Source organism: Passer domesticus, chromosome 2 (genome assembly GCF_036417665.1).
Source record: "Passer domesticus isolate bPasDom1 chromosome 2, bPasDom1.hap1, whole genome shotgun sequence".
Lineage (NCBI taxonomy): Eukaryota > Metazoa > Chordata > Aves > Passeriformes > Passeridae > Passer > Passer domesticus.
This window is the reverse complement of record NC_087475.1, coordinates 103,997,444-104,018,646: the sequence shown is the minus strand read 5'-3', so window position 1 is coordinate 104,018,646 and position 21,203 is coordinate 103,997,444. Positions and strand designations below refer to the sequence as shown.

The window sequence follows — 21,203 nt, the reverse complement described above, 5'->3', positions numbered from 1 at the left end:
AACCAAAAAAATAAGTATAATATTTCAGTTAAGATTTTCAACAGAAATGTTTATCCATGTATAATTTCCTAGTTAAAAACAACAACAAAAAACTATTTTAATACTTTCAAATTTTTACTTCATAGCACTATTTCTTAGTGAAAATTTGGATAAAAGTGATAGATAGAAAATGCTACAGGGAAGATAAAAATTATCAGACTTTTCAAATAACTTTCCTGTTTAAACAAAATAAATTAAAAACCTTTCCCTTGTCTTATTAAAAAAAAAACAAAGCCAAGACGAAACTAAGAAGAACCACCCCCACCCAATAAAAACCAAACCCCGAACAAAACCCATACAACAAACAAATACTTTTAAAGACCTATCTACTTTCAGATCACAACTGATACATTAAAACTCACATTTTAAATCCTGGCTTTGTGCCATTAACAAAGCACAGGTGTCATATGCTGCTATGAGAAAAGTACATGTTTTTTGAGAAAGCTTTTATGTTCTTATTGTACTGCTTCTGTGTAGATTTAAGGTCCAGGTGTTCCTGCAATATTTTAGTGCTGCAGCACAAAAGTCTGTCTAGATCCCATTAATTAAGACCTCTGTAGATCTGGGATCTCAAGTCACATGCTTTTTCGCTTGTGCAAAGATGCTTTCTGCTCCTGGTTCCTCTCATGCCAGCTAAAACACAATTGAGGATCCAAGAATATCCCTGAGCCACAAATGCAGAACACAAGTGACAGGATGTGCTTTATGCATGCCTGTCTCAGCCTAGGAGCATAACACCAATTTTACTGGAGCCTCAGGCAGTCAGTTCTGGGCATACAAAATCTCTGTTTCCTCCAACAATTTACCAAAGCATTGAACTCTCAGGAATGTCTTACAGTTTTTATCACAAATTTATCTCTCTGCTCCTTGTTGTTCATGTTCCTGTTTTGTTTCTTCAGACCTGTTTTAATGAGTGTGTTTTCTAACTTTGCATCCTTGGAACAGGCCCAACAATCATGTTACATGGTCTCTATCTCTCTGTAACATGGGATTAGTGCCAAAAACCACTCCTTGAGACTTAAAACAACAGCAACACAAACAAACAACCACAACAAACAAACAATAAACACCACAGTGAGAGCTTTTAGTCAGAGCTGTTACTCCAGTTGGTTGCCAGCTCCTTGCTTTCTGCTTCATCTTTTCTCTAAACTTTTATAGCCCCTAATCATCTGTAAAGCATTGCATACCCCTATGGTGCTATATAAATAAAATAACAATGATGCTCTTGAATTAATTGGATGTGTTTGCAGACAGTAGTCTTATAATATCCCTTCCTCTTTGTCAGACCCTCTCATGTGAGGCTGCAGATCCAATTGCCACAGATAATTCAGTTTTAGATTGAAGGTGCATAGGAGGAGCCTTATTTTTTTCTCTTATGGGCCCTTTGTGGGGAGAATATGTTTTACTTCATTAAAGGTGCACATTAGGTGATTAGCCTCCTGTTTCTAATTTTTTCTTCCTCCTTCTTACTTCTCAGTGTTACATTTCTCCTTACAAACCCCTGAATCTTATGGCATTTTAGAGATTCCCATAAATGTCTTTTTATTATTATTATTATTAAATTTGGCTGGGAATAGACTTCTCTCCCCAAGATATGACAACATATTAATCCATGGCCCAAAGCTCATGCCAACAATGCACAAGCAGCAGCATCCAGAAGTCAGGAGTGACAAAGTAGATGTACAGGTGCCCTTGTGGTGCTCATTCAGTTGTTGGATCACTGGCACAAGGACTCTATCCTCATTTTGAGGGTTTGACTCATGAGGAGAGCAGGCACCAGCAGGGCCCTTGCTGAGTTGCTACCAGAGCTCAGATGACTTGAGTCCTGCTGCTGACTCTGGCAATAACCATGGGTGTGCTACGATATTTCCCTCTACCTAGATCTTGGGTTTGGCCCTCTATTTTTTAAGACATCAGTAAAGAAGAAGTTAATCCAACCAGGGGGCCTTACTGGCACTAGAACATGATGAAAGCTAAAGAAAAATGGGAGCAATCCCTCTTAACCAGGCCTCTTACAGGTCCCTTATGACACCTAATGATGACTGTGATAAATAGCTTACATGTGACTTTGACCATCTACAATTAATCAACACATCCCATAGTATAAGATCAGTGCTCACTGGGGTGCAAGGTCATGGGCTTGCTCCTCAGAGTTTCTGAGTAAGAATAATCCTGTTCCTGCCACCTGGTTTCACAAAGTTCAGACAACAAAGGGGTCACCCAAAAACTGGAAGGTCTCTGTCACTCAAGCAAGACTGACTTTCATGGGGGAAGTAGCAGCCTGGGAATGCAAGGTGATCATTGCCAGCAGTATGGCAATACTCTAAGTGTTGGTATTAACCACCCTCAGTAGGGTTGTTGGACCTGAGGAGCTACTTATTCATCAGGCATAGGTAGGGACGCATGGGGAAATCCAAAATCTAACACGTGGAAAGATATCAGACTTTTCAGGTCATAATCTCTAGACAAGAAGCAGAAGAAAGGAAATCTAAGAGTCTTCTCTAAATTCAGAATCCATTTGGAGAATAACCCAATGCCCAACATAAGAGACCATTACGTTGTTAAGATCCCTTGTCTTTTGAAGTTATGGTCTATTTTCTTTTTTTTTTTTTTTTTCTATTTTCATTGTATAATTTCCCAGTATCAGTTCCTCACTCATCTACTGCTTGTCTGGGCAGCTGCCATCTAAATCTACACCTTCCCTGCCCCTGTCTTTAACAACCTGACAGGTGAAGCTGCAGATGGCCTCTTTTGCCTGCCTTCCTTTACAAGACAGTTTTCAGAGAAGCCCCCTGCAAAATGTGAAGGTGAAAGCCACAGAATATGGGGCTGATGTGCCTTTGCCAAGGTACCTGTGCAGCCAGAAGCAAACCAAGCTATTCAGTGCAGAGGGCAGAGGAAGGACTGATTATGTCTTTGGAATATCTTTTTTCTCTACTGCTAGAAGATCAGTTTCCCTTAACCTGTACCTGGTGGCATATCAAAGATGCCATAAGGCATACATTAGTGAATTTTCTAGGACATGGCATCTTTCATTCACTGATGTTGGGCTGCAAAGACTGTGCGTGTCACTGAGACTCTGGAGGCCCAGAGAAACCTTTTGTGCATTTGTTCCTGGCAATTCCATTAGACTCTCTATTATATTGATTACAGTACTAGTCTGGATCTTCTCTGTGAAAAACAACACAAGCTTTCTTTTGCAGAGGTGTACTCTACCTGCATAACTCTACACAGGAGCTGTCCATGAAGGACAGGCTTCATTTGGCAGAAGAGCATCTGGAAAGGAGAAAAAAGAGCCTTTAAATAAGTTTCTGATGTAACTCAGAGCAGTATTATCTCTTTTTTAATTCCAGCTGTACTCATTAATACTGAAGCAAGCTCCAGAACAATGCGATTTCCAGATCTACTTTTCTGACAATAGCCTGGTAGAGAACATTCTTATTACTAGGATTGGGAAACAGATTCAAAAGCTAAACTGAAGCTATGTCTGCACTGCTACAAAACTGGTGTTGAGACTAAAGACCTTGCACCACATTTGTATCCTGTCCCTGTTGCTGGCATGCATAGTGCCAACTGTATGCTTGCATAAACCCAAGTTGCTTGTTGACCCAAGTGACTCACCAAGCGCGTTCAGGCAAACAGAGTGCTGGGGACTCTGAAATATGTGCCTGCTCAACACCCCAGCTTGCATTTATAAGTTTACACTCTGCACCACAGAGAATTTTGACCTTGGGGTAACTTCAGTCCATCTAAACCGAGCCTAAGAGTGTTGAATAAATTTAGTAGCTAACTACAAATATCTCTGCTACGACCTTCTTACGACTGTGACCACAGACAGTTTCATGGCAACCATAGTCACCTTCTGCCTTTAGCAGCAAATCTCTTCTGCTTAAATTGAAGGACGGTTCTATTAGAGTCTTGTATTCCAAGTGTCAAAGTACAAGCAACCTGCTTCTCATACAGCCCCAAAATATGCTGTATTTTGCTTCATTGATTTCTCAAGTGAAGTTGTCGGGGAGGTGGAATCACGCGCAGCCAGATACGGAGTCATTGTTCAGTCTTGCATTTGCCCTGAGATCACTGGGGATGCAATGCAGCAATCTCAGTTTTACAAGATGCTTGCAAGGCATAACCTCTCCGGGCACTTATTGAAATGAAACTCTGCACTTAGAGGGAAAAGTTGTGCAGATTAAATGCATTTTTATATATTTTCCAATTCCTTGTTCACCATGAATATCTTAGTGTTTTTTCAGAATACTCTCATCACTGTGCTCTATTTTCACCATTTTAACCAATGAAAAAACAAAGCTTTATCCAAAATCCCTGAATGACTAAACAGACCCAAGAAATTTTTGACCAAGGAAGGACTTGGAATCTACATTTCAAAATTTTGAGGACCTCATGGAACTTCCACTGTAACATATAACTATATACGATAGTGTTCTGAATGTTTGGGCCCAGCAACAGTACAGTAAAATCAAGTTTTCCAGGTCAGTGGAAATTGCATTTACCAGTGGACTGCCCTTCCCTTCCTCTCCAAGATGCTAACTTCTGAGTCTGCTACAATAGAAATGTGTGCTGGTCTTGTTAGTTCACAATATTTGTTGACTTTGCTGTGGTTGGGAAAAACTGCAGCAGAGATGCTGTTCTCTTGGCAATAAAATGTTTCTACTGGTGGAAATGAAGAAATCCTCCTGCTTGGAGAAGAAATAGATCTTCTCAGTGAGAAGCACACCTTAAGGATCCTTTTCAGGACTCTGTGGATATAGAATAGCTGATCTTATGGAAAGCTCTTACACCATTACATGCCTCAATTTCCCCTTTTGTAATATAGTAACATTGACAGATGAAGAGAAGTGTATAAAAATCAGTAATTTCTCTCATCCTGGATACTGCCACTTGTGTATAATTGTCACAGGCTTTGGTGCATAGATGATTGAGTTGCTAGGGAGAGGGAAGGGCAAAAAGAAACACCACAGATTACTTTGGTATACTGGAAAGTGTTGTTCTGGAGAAAAACCCAGATCCATGTTTTCTGGCTGATCAAGTAGGCCCCTGGAGATAGCATCTTGCCTAAGCTGCAGAAGAGGTTTTTGTTTAATACAGTTGTTCTCCTTATTCCCTGCTCTCCTCTCCTTCCATACTATTGATACATGGTCTGTGATTCCTTATCATAAATAAGATTTGTGAGCTCTTTGGGGAAATGGACTGTCTCTCTGCCTAGACTTGGGCAGCTTGTACAAGGGTATAAATAATAATAGTCATTAATGCTAATAATGTGGTTTTTAACCTCCTGATCATCCTCTGTCTGATAAAATAGCTGCAGAAACAAAATCCTGCTTTGAAAAATAAGCTAATGGCAGAGATTATTAACACTGCAAAGGCTAGCAGAGATCAGGTAGTGCCAAACTTAAAACTGTCTCCTCATGTTTTTCATTGAGTGAGAGTCTGCAAATGCATCACAGACAATTTTTTGAAATAGTAGGTGGGCTGTAGTCTCTTCTCTGGCCAAAGTGCTGTGTGTTTGTCTGTCTTTGCACCTGCTGTCCACAGCTTGAAATACTTTCTCAGCATCCTTTTGCAGAGCATGTATCTCTGCAGGCTTTGGTCTCATGAGGGCTCCATATCACCCCTGCAGCACAAGTGATCAACAGTGGCAGGGGAAGGTACACAGACACTCAATACAGAGCAGGGAAAGTGATGACCTAGTGACTTTGCTGTAGAGGGGACCTGGATCAGAGGCCACTGAGGGCCTTTCAACTGCTTTTATTTGGTTTGAGAGCTGATTTGTAGTGATTCACAGAAATGTGTGGAGCCCTGCCTACACAAAGATTACTCTCTGCACATTACTGAAACCCAAGCATTTTCATGTCACTCATACCAAGAAGTGTCTTCTGGAACCTGTGTTTTAGCTGAAGGAAGACACCCTCAATACAACCACATCTACATGTTTTCTGCTCTTCTTTGTAATGCCCTCACAGATTTGACTTCCCTTCCACGTTCCCCTGATGCTTTTGCTAGAATGGGCTAAAGACATAAAGGAGGGAAGATTTGTAGGAAGAAGTACTATCAGTTATTTGACATCATATAGTTAAAAGTCAGGATACACTTTTGGGCATGCAAGCCCGTATGCCTGGGAAGCCTGTTTTGTTTTGTTCTTTCAGCTATATTTTTCAGTTTAATAAAATATCACCACTTCCTGCAAATCTTGCCTCATATTATTTACCTTTCAAGTCTCTATCCACAGTAATTTCTGCACTGGAACTGTTAAAAAAAGGAACAAATTGGTTCTTCCACTAATCATAAAGCACTCCCCCAGTCCCAAATATCTTAAACAGCCAAACCCTTGCTTGCTCAAGCTTTCAAAAATAAAAACAAAATCATAAAAAATATACTCTCATGCATGAGACTAAGTCTGAAAAACATAAGCCTGGGAATTCATAATTTCAGGATGTTGTGAAACATTGCAAGGAGACACTTGCAATGGGAATGCTCACATGGCTCAAGCTCCAGCTGCCTTCCAGACTGCTGAGTATGGATGCTCTGACATTAAAAAACATCATAAAAAAGCCACAGAAAACCATTCTGCTTTTCTGTATTTCTGTCTAGAAAATGTCACACTGTTCAGCTATGTGCAGGTCAGCTCTGCAGACAGTGAGACTGATGTAATTTGCCTCCCATATCTCATTTGGGTGATAGGTACAGACTTGACAGTCATTTCTTTGGGACCTTCTTGTGTCAGGTGGATGTGCTGGAGCTCAGTCAGCCAGCCACAGGCAGCAAATGGCTACAAATTTCTCTCCTGCTTTATTCTGAACAACAAAGGACAAATTTCAGGGGTGTCTAGGCATAAGGCAGTCCTGTCTGTGAAGTCAACCCACAATTTATCTAGCAAAGCCAACAAGCCATAGCCTGAAGATGGAAGTACGAGCTGGGGAGCCCAATGCTTGACTTGTTGGGACTATGGGTCAGGGAACTGGGCTGCAGTATCCAGCAGCTCCTCCCTGGCGGGCGCAGAGTGTTAATGGAGGGAAGCACAAGGCCCCCAGCTGTGACTAAAGACCTGAAAAGCAACAGCTGGGATTAAAGGCTGCTTCTGGTTAGAGTGGGGTGTGCACTAGGGGAACGGGGTGCTATGTCAAGGAAAGATCTTTAGTAGAGTACTGCCTGGGGGAACGCGCCCTGAGTCCCAGGAGGAAAGGTCTGCGCTGCCAAGCTCTGGTGGAGATTTAAAGACAGGGGGCTGCAAAAACACTTCTTAAATGCCCTCTGTAGTGTTGAAGGATTCCTTGTGCCTCTGGGGAAGCCAGTTAGTACTGGCTGTGGCCAGGGTTTTGTGGCGTAACCGCCTCTCCTTTTGGATTGCAAATTCCCTGCTGCTCAAAGGAGCCGAACAGAATTATTATTTTTATTCCCAGCTTGAAAGAGCTGACTCTTTTTCCACAAAAAAACATGACAACTCAAAAAATTATCTGCCAAAGTTTGGGGTTTTTTTGGTGTTTTTTTTTTTCCCGGGTGCTAGCCAATTTTCTTCTTCTTGTTGTCATTCACACTTGCAGATTTCCCATAAAATCTTACAAATGTTGAAAGAGCAGAGGCCCTTTCTGCAGAACTTTGTGTGTGTATTTCCATAAAGGCTGGTTTCTACATGCCCATGTTTCAGGCTTTCTCAGCGTGGCCTGGGTGAGGCTCCCCTTGGAGAAGGAGTTGGCACCATGGATACAGTGTGGTAGACATGCTGATAGCATCTGTTATACCATTTATTTTATGTTCTAATTATGCGACAACGCCAATGTGTGAATGTATACTGCTGGCAAATGCTTTTTTGTGACGTATCCTTTTATGTGACCCAACTTGTAAAGGAGGTGGGTCTGCTAAGGCTGCTGCTAGAGAAACTCAGCCATTTGTGCTGTACCAGTTCATGCAACACATTTGTCTCCAAGAGTTCTCAGTTCAGTCCCTGCTGCGTCATTGCATAGTTGTTGGAATTAAATGAGGGTTCTTTCCATCTCCTCCTTCTTCCCACCGCTCCTCAAGTGCTGTTGCTATCTCATTGGCTGGCTATTTCTGTGGATTTTCATCTTAGAGAATTGCTGTATAGTCATATGCAACCTTCCATAGTTGCTGGCCTGGAATTTATTTGTTCAAAAAAGCTACTTTCAGCTTGGAGTCTTGTGGAAACCCTGATGGAAATTCTTCCCCTTCAAGAAGCCTCAGAAAGATACTCTGCTTTATCTGATGAGCTTCGCAGGAAGACAATGGAGAAGAAAAGAGACAGGAAGGGTAGTGAGGGGTAGCAAGAAGCTGAGAAAGGGAAAAGGTGGGAATATAGATGAGGAGTATGAGGTGGCAGAAAGGAAAGGTGGTTTCAGTAGGGTTGTCTTCTCTTGAATGTCCTACTGAAGGCAAATGAGAAACACAAATGCTGTTTTCTCAGTCTACACAAAGGAGCTTAATCAGGTGTGAGACTATTTATCATGGTCTTGAGGCCTTTGCATCCCTTCTAAGAGAACTCACATTTCTGGACACTGCAGTCCTTGACCTTGGTAGTGGGTTTCACAGAACCATATGACAAATGAGTATTTCTTGCAGAGAGAACATCTCCTTCCACCCCCTTTCCCAAAATCACATGCAGCACATGTCACAACACTCTTCTAAATCACACTGAAATGCACTATTTATCATGGATGCACTAGTCCAAAGCCATGAAACCCACAGATAGAACACTCAATAAAACAAGTAATAATATACATACGTCAGAGACAGACATACAGGACAGGACACTAAAACACAGAAAAGCCACTTCTGGGTAATCTATGGCTCTTGCCTCCTGCTCACTTTACCAAGCTCTCTTAACTTGCAGTTTCAGGAATGCTCATTCTCTTATGTAAACCCTGCAAAATTTGCATGGCCAACTGTGTTTCCAATACTATTTCTATTACAGTAAAAAAACCACTAAGCCTTTTGTTAATGCAACATTACATTTGCACAGTTAAATAACAGTAATTTGAAAAAATCTGTAATGGAAAAGTTAAAAGTTCCTCCATCAACTTTAGCATGCCTGCTTGAGAAGTATTTAATGGTAGGTTTAGGATAGAAACTTAGAAGAGAAAATATTATGTGTGTGCTGCACAATCAAGTTAATATTGATATTGCTTGAAGTGACTAAAGCTAAGATGAAATAGAAATGGAAGTGTGAGTGCTTAAACAGTTAATTGCACAAAGCACATTTATTTATTAAAAAATGGACAAGCATCCATGCTCGGTGCATCTAAATCCATTCACTCAGCCCTAATGAAACACTTTCACTATGCATTAAAAGTAGCTGGCTTTCAATCAATCAGAGCTCTGTCAGAATTCAACCTTTTTTTTTTTTTCTTAATACAGGATTGTAGATGTGCTCTTGGCATTTGAATACTGGGTGAAGTGGGAGGATTGCACTAATTTAGGACTGAAGAATGAAGACTGCTGCATGCTTGGGGTGTGGTTGGTTGTTTTGGTGGTGTTGTTGTTTTTTCCTCTTAATGTTTGAGGGATTTAGGGAGAGTTGAGTGTAATTCTCAATTCAGATTTTGCTCTCACAATATGTAGGTAGCTGAGAGATTTGACTAGAGGAAAATGGACTCACTTTTGGCTAGAGACCAATCCCAGAGAATTTCAGCCCACAGAATCTGATACTCCTGCTCTAATTTAGTAGTCTAATGTCCCAAGTAACCCCATTGGTATGACTCAGCATGAGCAAGGGAACCAAAATCCAGTCCTGAATGTTTTTGAAGGTTAGAAGTATGTCAAATACGTTGTAAGAAAAAGCTGCTTCTCCTTTCAGTCATGCTGGCTTCTCCAGGGAAGTGCAAGATGCTGCTGCCTGAGAGAGTGCTGCTTCCTTTGTGTCATTTCTCTGGACTTGTAACTATCACTGCCTAATTTGGATGGGAATAACACTGGGTTCAGCAGCATCTTACACACATCCCTATGGAATTTATGGAGCAGAGATACAGTTCTGCTATCATTTATTATTACTTATTACAAAAATAATGTTAATTATTATAATACATATAATATTGATTAATAATTAACACAAGACTAATTACTAGGCTATATTATTAATTACTGGAATCAATATAAATTGCTATCATAAGTGTTGTAATAAATGTTGCGGCATTTCAGTACTTAAAGGGGAAGATGTGGACAAATTTGTAGCAGGGCCAGTTGCCATAGGACATGGGAAATTATTTAGATGGAAGGAGGGTTGATTTCGATATTTTTTTCAGGCCATGGCATATTCCTATCCAAAGTCTGAGATAATCATGTGCTTGAGAGCTGCATATTATGGGGTCATCCATGGGATCTGTAGGTAAAGTAGACTTTGAATGGTTGCATAATGATCTGGTTTAACTGCAAAGGCTGTGGGAACCTATAGGATTACATGTAGCGCCAGTGGGAGGTGATGTATGTGGCTGTGGGATAGGTAGCAGGTGAATTTTGGTCCCATATGTGGGAGCTGAGATTTGTGAAACAGTACAATACATATAATGCTGTATGTTATATCAGATGTAGATGGTGAGCACTGAGTTAATGGATCACAAAGGTATAGGACAATTGAAAAAACGAATGTTGAGCACATGAACAGTCATGTGTCAGAAATGTATAGAGCTGGTGTAGTATCAAAGTGCTGGCCTAGCTGGTCCCTGAACCCAAGCTAGATGTTTGGGAGGTTTCTGCAAAAAAACCCCAGAACTCCTACTCCAAGCCTACTAACTGATTGTCACCGTTTGATTTTGGCATGCTGAGTTCCAAATGTATCTTGAGTGCCAAGTTTATTTTTGACTGTGCTCTCTTTCAGACTGTGCTCTCTTGGTATCTGTGGTGGTTTGATGCTGGCTGGCCTCCAGGTGCTCACCAAAGTTGCTCCATCAGCCCTCCTCAGCTGGACAGGATACAAAAAATACAGCAAAAATCTTGTGGGTCAAGATAAGGAGGAGAGGATCACTCTCCAAGTACAGTTAGAGGAAAAAGAGATTCAACTTCAGAAAAATTCATTTAATTTGCTACCAATGAAATCAAAGCAGGATATTGAAAAGTAAACCCAAATCCTAAAATATCTTTCTCACACTCCTCCCTTCCTCCTGGGCTTAATTTCATTCCTCATTTTCTCTCCCTCCTGCCTTGCAGTGGTACAGGTGAACAGGGAATGGGGCCCGAGATCTCTCCATCACACTTGTCTGTGCTGTTCCTCCCGCCTCAGAGGGAGGATCCTCACACTCTTCTGCTCCACTGTGGGGTCCCTCCCACAGGAGACAGTCTCCATGAACTTCTCCAACACGAGTCCTTCCCACAGGCAACGCTTCTTCATGAACTGCTCCAGTGTGGCTTCCCATGGGTGACAAGTCCTGCCAACAAAGCTGCTCCAGCATGGGCTCCTCTCCATGGGGCCACAGGTCCTGCCAGGAGGCTGCTCCACTGTGGGCTTCCCATGGGGTCACAGCCTCCTTCAGGCATCCACCTCCTCCAGCAAGGGATCCTCCATGGGCTGCAAGTGGATAATTGATCTATCTTAAACCTCCATGATCTTCATCCTGGGCTGAAAGGGAATCTCTGCTCTGGTGTCTGTAGCACTTCCTCCCCATCCTTTTCCACCAACCTTGGTGTCTGCAGGGCTATTTCTCTCACATATTCTCACTCCTCTCTCCTGGCTGCAGTTACACAGCTTCCACCCCCTTCTTAAATGCATTATCCCAGAGGTGTTACTAACTTTGCTGTTGGTACACTTGGACTTGGCCTGTGGTGGGTTTGTCTTGCAGCTGCCCAGCCTTGGCCCTGTCAGACACAGAGGAAGCTTCTGACAGAAGCGCCCCCCTACCAAAACCTTGCCATGCAGACGCAATACAGCATCAGAGCATGAAATCATCTGAAATGGAAACAAAAAAAAAAAGAAGCATGCTTCTCATTGACTAGAGTCAGTTGACTTTAGTCCACTCTAATATTTTTAGTTTGATTTCCTTGGGAAGTGAAATCTAGCTGAGAGTATCTGTTTGTCCATATGTTCTTCCTCCAAATAACTTTTCAGTGCAACCAATTTCAACCACATTTAAAAGAGGGCAGAAGGCTAAAAAGTAACTTATTCTTGTATGTCTCTTAAAAACTGGTGATTAGGTAATGCTCCAATCCCTACATGCTGGAAAAACCCAAGAATTATGTAGGTGGTACATGGCAGTAGCCAACCAGGCTAAGGCAAGTGGTGTCTTGCATTTTGTCTTTCATTTTGGTCCACTAGGAAGCAAGACTAGCCATAGCATGTATTTGTTCCTCCTACAGGAGATGTCACAGGGGATATGTGATGGGTTCTGACTTTTATTACAGCAGGGGAATTTTTGAGACAGCAGACAGGAACCCATGGGGAGGCAGGCTTGGTGTACTCTGTTCACAGAACAATTTGCTCTATAGCAGCCCAGTAAGAAACACTTCTGGAGCGGCATCACTTATCATTTAGTGATGAGAATCCTACAGACCTTTCCTACACTGGACACTCACATTTGTTCACCCACACCCTCAATGTGTAAATTGAAAATTAGCATCCTTTAGTGTGGCACCCTCGTAGGCTGTCCGGTGACCCCAGTGAAGTGCACAATGTGGCCTGAAGAGAGGCCACAGGGCTGCCTGGGCAGTCCAGCTGGGCTGTCACACCGTGTCCCAGGGATGGGCCTCAGAAGTTGTGCACGCACACTGCCTCCACATCCCCAGCTGTGAAAGGACACCCTTTGTGAAATACCCGGAGAGTGACTGATAAAAAGCCCTGAATGTTAAGCAGGACTTCATTACTGGTGTTCCTCTAACTGGAGGCAATGATTTTAGGGGGAAATAGAGCTACATAAGTCAATTACTCCTTGAGAAAAAAAAAAGTTTGTGCTACATATGGCAGGAGAAATCTGTATTTGAAGAAAGGGTAGTGGGGAAAGCCTTGTGTGGGTAAATGGTTGCCTTTCAAGCTGGATTTCCATTACAGAAGGATTCTTTCTGGTCCCCCTGAAATTGCATAGAAGTCACAGGAGATCCAGCGAAGATTAATGCAGACCGATGCTTGCTATTTTTTCCTGGAGGACTTGGCAGCTCTGTAATTACAGCTGGTGCGTCTGAATCTCCCTCTGGCCCCTGTGTACTGCCCGGCAGTGACACCAGCATCAGAGAGACCCTTGCTTCAGAATTTGTCAAGCAGAACTCTGCTGAGAAACCAAACCTGCTCTGCCGTGCCTCTTGTTGTGGCGATGAGGAATATTCCTTTGCTGAGTATCCTCCTCCCGTGCACTGGAGCTGGAACCTCAGGGACTCTTGAGCCCAGAATGGCTCATAGACTGTGATCCAAGAGATACATTTGTAGAGGAATGAGGGAACCATATTTCTATAGCATAATGTATATATTTTTATATATATATATAAAAATGAAATAAATGAGCTGGCTTGCAACACTAGGTGGCAGAGGTGGGATCTGTTCTGCTCTGAGCGCTGTCCTATAAGGCATTGCTTGTTTAAGTACAGTCGCATTTAGTTGGAGCTGCAGGAGAGAGACAGAGAGATTCTCTGTGTTTACAGCCAGCCCAGGCTACGGTGGAGCATCCAACCTGGCCCCCCCTTTCCCCAGCACTTGAAGGGGAGAGTGAGAGGTTATTTGGGAAGCTGGCCACCGCGGGTCAGCTTGCGCTGCGACTGGATTGTCAGATCTGGCAAAGCAGAGCCCAGAGGGACTGAAGGGAGACACGAATCCCATTTTCTTTGAGAGGAGCGAAGAGGGAGGAAAAAAAAAAAAAAAAAAAAGAAGATAAATTGAGAGAGAGACAGAAGCGAAGAGACGGAGAAAAAGGCAGAGGAAGCGGAGCGAGTGAGAGAGAAGCATGAGGACCTACTGGCTGCACAGTATCTGGGTGCTGGGATTCTTCCTGTCCCTCTTCTCCTTGCAAGGTATGTGGTGAGTTCTTCCTCGCAACCTCCTCAAACCCCTCTGCTTTAATTGAGGCTGATGGACTGAGGATGGCCTGAAACATGGAGCTGGAAGCTGGAGCTTCCTCTCCCCCCCCCTTTTCCCCTCCAAACCTTCCCCCCCCCTTGCCTCAGGAAATAAGCCAAGGAGAGATCGCTGCTGGTGAATCCTATGGTTAGAGGACAGTGCATGTGACTGACTTTGCTGCTGTATTTATGCTTTTTCAGAGGGGGAGTTGTTGGGGGGAGTACAGTTAAGATTTGCAGTGGGAAAGAGTGGTGGGTGAAGGTGGGTATCCCCTCCATCCACAGCTGCTGTTTCTCACCACTTTGGGTCACAAGTACTGATTCTCCTCAATTCTTTACCTTCCTGAGGAGATAAGTGTTAAGTTTCTTTTGGGGTTTTTTTTTTTTTTTGGTTGGTTGATTTGTTTTTTGGGGTTTTTTTTATTTATTTTGGTTTTGTCCAGAGGGAGAGGTTAGGGAAATCTCTATGCCTCTGGTCTGTCTGCGAAAACACTATGTCCTTCCCCTCTATACCAGGAGGGAAAAAAAAAAAAGAAGGAGAGAGAGAGAGAGAGAGAGAGAAAGAGAGAGAGAGAGTGATGGAGGAAAGACAGGAGATGAAAATTTGTTGGGTATAGGGTTTTGTTCAGTGGAGAATTGCCAGCTGGGTTTCTTGCTTTAAGAGCCAAGTGTGAGTATGGAATTTAGTTTGAAGTGATGACAGGCATGCTAGCTGGTTTTGAGATGCTTTCTGTAAACAGGAGTTAAGGGTTAATACATTCCATGCTGTATGTATTAATACATGTCACACATGTACATATAATCATAGCCTTCAAAATTGCAGCTTGTGCATGATCCACACTCATTCACACACATCAGTGATCCTTCCTGAACACACACACACACACACACACACACGCACACACACGCACACACACGCACACACACTCTCAGGGATATAGCAGGGAAGATGAATAAACTCACTCTGACACATACAGTTCTAGCTCCCTAGCACATGCAATTCCTGGAGAGTCTGCTTCTCTTGTGCTCACGTTTTCACTTCCCCTTTCCCCCCTCCCTCCTTTAAGCCTCCATCCTGAACACTAGTGTTCGAGGTTGCTTGCATATTAAAATCCCTTGCCTGTCCTGCTGCACTAGCCTTGTAAGCCCGTGTGCACACATATACACACACATAGGTGAAAATATAACTACAGAACATAGGTGTACTCTATCTGGCCTACTCTGTGCCCCACAGTCTTGCATTTGCAGTGAGCTGCACCCTTAGAGGGAATCTCGCTCACACACGGCTTTTTTCACGGTGCTTTTTTCTCACTCCTGTACATATTAGTGCAGGAGTGCCGTGCATGGAGATATGCCAGTCACAGCTTCCTCACTTCCCCTTAGCTCCTACTTTTACACACAGTCTTGCATGTACTGTTCTCTTCTATTTTGTGTCTACTAAGCAAATTCCCGTACAGGCAGGCTCCCTGTCACACACACTCTTTCTATTGCAGCCTCACACCTGTCACTCCTGCAAGCCCTCACTATGGAATCCTTCATTTTTTGCCACCTTCTCACATTTGCTGAGTGCTCCTTTTCATACACTCTCACTTCTCCCATTTCTGGGCCTCGTACACATGCTTTTCACTGTCACATATTTTCTCTCAATTTACATTCTCTGAAGTCTGGACTGTGAATCCAACACCAGCACCTTCCAGCTGACTTCCTTCCTTGCTGTGAAGTGGCTATTTCTGACAGGGAAGGAGGATTTTTCCCAGCACATAGGTTGTACATGGGGTAATAGGAGAACCAATACCTGTGTAGCACAAGTAGATAATGTCAACAGTGAAGTTGTGTAGCTTGGTGTGAACTTTGCCCTGCTCAGGAGGTTCAGACAGAGAGCTGTCAAGAAAGATGGACATTGGCAAGTTGACTCTGAGCATTGCCTTACTGATGCACATTTTCTAGACTGTAGACCACGGCGCTTGCTCCACACAGCGTTTTCAAGTCACAAGCCTTCCCTGAGTTGTGACCAGAGCATCCTGATGCCAGCACAGCATCAGGAGCTGTTTTAATCCATCCTTATAGCTGGAGCTTATGCCAGGCTATTGGCACGGACAGGCTTTTACGTTCTGTTTTAGTGAGTTAGTATTGCCACTGTAGTATCCGCCACATTTTGAAGGCTTCAGGGAAGATCTTTTGAGGTCTGTATTATTATATACCCTCTAAAAAGGCAAAGGCAACACAGCTGCCCTCCCTAGGTCTTGCGATGAGATAGGATAGTGTGGTGTTTTATGAGTGTTTGCAAACCTGGAGCTGCTTTTTTGACTGTTCCCAAACTTCTGGCATGATATAAACCAGAGCACTGCTGGATCTGGTTTCATAGCCAGCAGTAATTTCCCTTCTGTGATATGCCGAGTGAGAGAATGGGGAGGCAGGAATACTGGGGCTGCACAGGGAGGAGTAGGGCACTGTCTGAAACAAGCCTGAAGATATTTGGCGGAGTTAAAAGGGGGTGGGAAAATATTGTGCCCTTAAAAAGACCCAACAAACCAACACAACCCCCCACAATATTTATTTCAATTTAATTGTTTTTCACTGAAAGCTGTGGTAAAAGCCTTGAACGCTTCTCTAACCCTGCTGAGCACAACTCTGTGGAGCTCTTGCCCCAGGAAGCGGCAGTATTGGCTTTGACAGGCAGTGACCCCCGGTCAGAACCCTGCCAAGACCTTTGTGCGCACATCCCTCCAGAGCCAGATAGCTGAGCCTACACCTCCGCGAGCCACCCAAAACCTGTCCGTGCCCTCTCTCCCCTTTTCCTCGCTGTCCACTTGGGGGTGTACCGGTGACCGCAAAAGCAGCTCCTTGTCTTTCTCCGCTCTCCCAAAGCCACCAGGCGCGGGGGAGAAGGGCAGCGCCGCTGGCACTGCCGGGCCGAGCCGAGGCTGAATAGCAGCGCTGGGGGAAGCGCAGCCGAGCCTGGCAGGAGCGCGGTGGCTGCGCGGTGCCAAGCGGGCAGCGCAGGCGGCCGCCCCCGGCGCCTCTGCCAGGCAGGATGCTGAGCGCTGCCCGTGCCCTGCCTGCCCGGCCTCGGGGCCTTCGGCACAGCGCCAGCCTTTGCTCCTTCCCCTCTGCGTTAGATGCTCCAAGTCCTGCACAGAGGGTGGTGGTGTTTTTGTTTTTTTCTTTTTTTTCTTTTTTTTTTTTTTTTCTTTTCCCCCGATCACTATGTTTCCTGGTTTTGGTGGCTCAGGATTCTTGCATTTCTCTGCTGCTGCGCTTCCAGCCCCCCTTGGCAGGCAGGTGGCTCGGAGGCGGGATGGTTGTTCCTCCTGCATGGTGCACTGGCCTTCCTGCCCTGTGGGGGCTGGAGGAATAAAAGTACCTACACACCCCAGCACTGCTGCTGGGTGGGATTTTCTAGGATTTTCTGGTGGCATGCTGCAGCTCTTCCCTCGAATAGATTTGTTTCTTAGCACAATGCGCCCCAAAGCATCTGAGACATATCAGATTGTTGAAATGGATTGTAAAGCTGAATTTTTCTCTTCCTTTTTTTTTTTTTTATGCCCAAGTTAAAATGGGTGCATGAGTATGGGGTGGAGGAGCAAATGATTAGCATCTATAAAAAATTGTATTTAAATAATTTAGAAGAATTTTGTGTTGATGTTTGCACTTTCACTTACTATTACTCTTACTTAGCTGTCAAAATGAAAATTAATATTTATTTCCTCATCCTGAGCATTTTATTTTAAAAAATGAATGCCTTGACAAATTATACATTTCCTTCAGCATCGCTTTAAGTTGAAAATTCTTCTAAACAAATTCTCGCTGTTGAAAAATAGCAGCTGTTTCAAATCAGCAATTTGCAAAATCCCAGCTTGTTTCAATGAACCTCCCTGACAACTGGACCTAATTGGTTAATTGTAAAAGAATTTGTGGTAAAAAAAAAAAAAAAAAAAAAAAAAAAAAAAAAAGAAAAAGAAAAAAAGGTAAGATACCACCACGGCCAGTTTAGTGAAGTGGATGGTTTAGGAAAGGACATGCTGAACTGACCTGTAAAGTCCTGGCAACATTTATTTATAATGTATTTCTTGAGCTGCTCAAGGATGTTAAATGAGGAATGAGTCTGATGAAAGAAATCACAGAAATAGTTGGGTAAGTGGCATAGGCTGCTTTAGGTTGGTACACAGCACAAATATTATCTGTAAATTCTCATGTTTTGTAACATTACCGGGCAATGCGGGTGTGAAAAATGATGTGTTTGTTACTGCGTGAGGTACGTGCAATCTGTATGGATGGAAGCGGGCACCCGAGTGCTCCTGTGCTGATAATGTGTAATGGATGGGGAGAAGGGAGGGAGGAGCAGCAACGTGAGTGCAAGTGGTGACACTTTGGTGTATGGGGAACAGCACGGGGCGATTGTGATGCACTTGGATAACATTTAGATACTGCCAGCTGGAGAGGAAAAAAAAGACTTTTCCTGCTCTCCTGAATATACTTTTCTTCCTATCTGTTTCCAGTTCTGCCTTCTTGAGTAAGGCAAGGGAAGCTCTCACAGGCTGGACTGTGTTGTTGAGGAGACAACTCACTCAGCTGCCTTGCATTCCCTTAAATGATGAAGAGGTTTAATACATGAAACAATGTACTTTTCTTGTAGGCTTAGGACAGGAAAGAAGTAGAGGAGGCTTTTTATCTGCAAACAGGGAGCATTGAAAAGATATCCCAAGTGTTTCCTCCAGTTCTATCCAGTGATTGCTGACCATAATAATCAATAATTATACACGTAAGAAACCATTTCCTCTAGCTGTTATGAATCTCTGCACTCAGCTACCTGCTCAGAGGGCTTTGTTATGATAAGTAAAAATTTCCTTAATCTTTCATTCTCAGATATCTTTTATCACACAAGAGTTTTACTTGTTCTGTAACAAAGAACCCAGTTCCCAATGTTTTTGGGCACTCCTTTTCAGCCTTGGAGCACACTTATGTGTATGCTAATGGTCTGAAGAGGAGATGTGCTCTTTATAGTTACTCTTTTCACTTTTTTCTTCCACTAGCAATAGAGCTCCTTCCAGTCACGGCGAGGAGTACAGCTGCTGTCATCCTAGGCTGCAGGCAGAGCCAGTGCTCTAGGAGTGCACACCCTTTCTGTGTGCTGGCTGTGCCTCCTGTACGCCTTGAGTGAGCCAAGGCCCTTGCCATGCTGAGGGGCCTGGACCCCCCTTCCCCCAGCAGATTTACCCTGTGCAAGGCTGAGCTGCTTAGGGCTGGCTTAGACAGGGGATGGTCTTGTCCAGTTCCCTCGGCAGCAGCAGCTGGGTGTTGTGTGCAGTTGCCTGGTGGGGCTGGGCTGGTGATGAGGAGCTGTAGCACTGCTTGCTTGCCTGTGTGCTGTACAGAGAGGACAGGTGGCAAAAGCTGATGAAGAATGAGGGCAAGGGATGTCCTTTTTTCTGGGCACATCAGAACACCTGATGGGTTTTTCTGTGGAAGAGGATCAGCTGAGGTGGTTGTTGTCTGACAGAGGTTGTTAAAGGACTGAATGATCTGAGTGAAGTCTATAATGGTACCAGACAAAGATATCCTGGAGGAGTCTGGGGAAAATCTTTCATGTGTGCCTTTGAACGCGAGGACGTGTTTTGCCAAATATCATCTCCTTTGAGCATAGGGTGCTGCTGAAAGGATGCAGAATTTTGCTGTCTGTGGTCACTATAGGAAGCATGAACCTTTGCTTCTTTGGTATCCCCTTTTCCTTAAAAAGGTGCATAACAGTTTCATTTGCTGCTCATACTAAATGAGCAATTATTTTGGCAACTGATGTACTCTTCCTGCTATCAAAGCATCCATGATAAAACCAGAAATATCAAGCACAGCACAGACCATCCTGTCCCACTCTGAGAGGGAGCTAAGGGCACATGTAGATGAGTATGTGAGACACAGCCCTCTCCTGCTGTCAGTGAAGGGCACACATCAGTATGGAAGGGAAAAGAAGGGCTCAGAGTACAAGATTCTTACAGAAATAAGCATAGGAAAAAGAAGCCCAGCCCATTCTGTGCTATGCCATTGCACTGTGGTGCTTTGGCTGATGCTGAATTTCCTGGAAGCTGAGGCATTTCCTTGTGAGGCAGCCCTCCATTAGGTTGCCTGCCTATGTGGCAGCATTGCCCTGCTCATCTGCAAGGAAGAAAAAGGAAAAGCACTACAAGGGCTGCTACCCTAATTTTTCTGAGTCAAAGGAGTATTCTGTCTCACAGTGAAGCCTTGCTGGCCATATCTGCTTTATAATGTTCCTGGGGAAGAAATTCTGCATAGCTACATGCTGAGGGTAAAGGGACCTCTACACTAGCCATGCTTATTGGTCACCCCCAAACATAAAATAGGATTTTTCAGTGGTTGTCAGCTGTAGAGGTACTGGACTTTGAATGGTACCTCTGAGAGGAGATGGTTTTGGAGGCAATGCAAGAGTATACATATCCAATTAAGGCAGGTTGGTGTGATGTGGTTTTGTTTTTTGGTGGTTTTCTTTCTTTCTTTTTTTTTTTTTGAGAAGGGTTGGTTTGTTTTATAAGAAAAAAAAGATAGCATGAGAAGGCAGGCTTCAGAGGAGGGGCTTTGGCTTAAAGCAAAGGTGAGTGTGATCACAGCTGTGGACTCACAGTCTGGCTTTTGCAGTAGGTTATATAAAGCATCCAAAGGAAACTCAGTTCTTGAAATTTGTTCCCTAGTCTAGAGTTTGCCCCTGTGTGACCTCATGGAATGTGGGTTTCTGCATTTCTTTATGGTTTGGCAGAGCTCTCCCACAAAAAGTGCGTCCCCCTCCTTTTTCTGGAGATGGTGATTGTGCTGCTGGGAGGGGGAAGATGTGGCAGGCAGGTCATGAGCACTGGCATGAGGAAGGGAGCAAGCAAAGAGACAAACGAAAGGCTGTGGGCCTTTCCAATTGGGAAATCAATAGCATATGAGTATGCAATGTAAGTGTGTAATCACAGCTCCCTCCCCTCTGCCCCTAAGCACTTACATTGACGGGGAGTTGCAGTCCAGAACCAATTAATCCTTGCAACCTGCTAGGACAATAACTATTAATATTCTTCTGCATGCACTCTGGTTGCTGCACCTGCTTGGAGCCTGGCTGTTCTTGACCCTCAGCAGCTGACCCAAAGTTCCACCAAGGGAGCAAGTCTCTCTCTGAT

The 21,203-nt window shown here is 43.7% G+C and overlaps 1 long non-coding RNA gene across 1 annotated transcript in view; it reads left to right on the top strand.

The window, feature by feature from the left end:
- The window catches only part of LOC135294646 (uncharacterized), a 49,829-nt gene extending 35,978 nt beyond the window's left edge, over nt 1-13,851 (top strand). The window contains exon 3 of the long non-coding RNA XR_010356743.1: nt 10,883-13,851. This is a non-coding gene — a long non-coding RNA (uncharacterized LOC135294646). The remainder of the gene's footprint in view (nt 1-10,882) is intronic.
- Nucleotides 13,852-21,203: the final 7,352 nt, after the last annotated feature.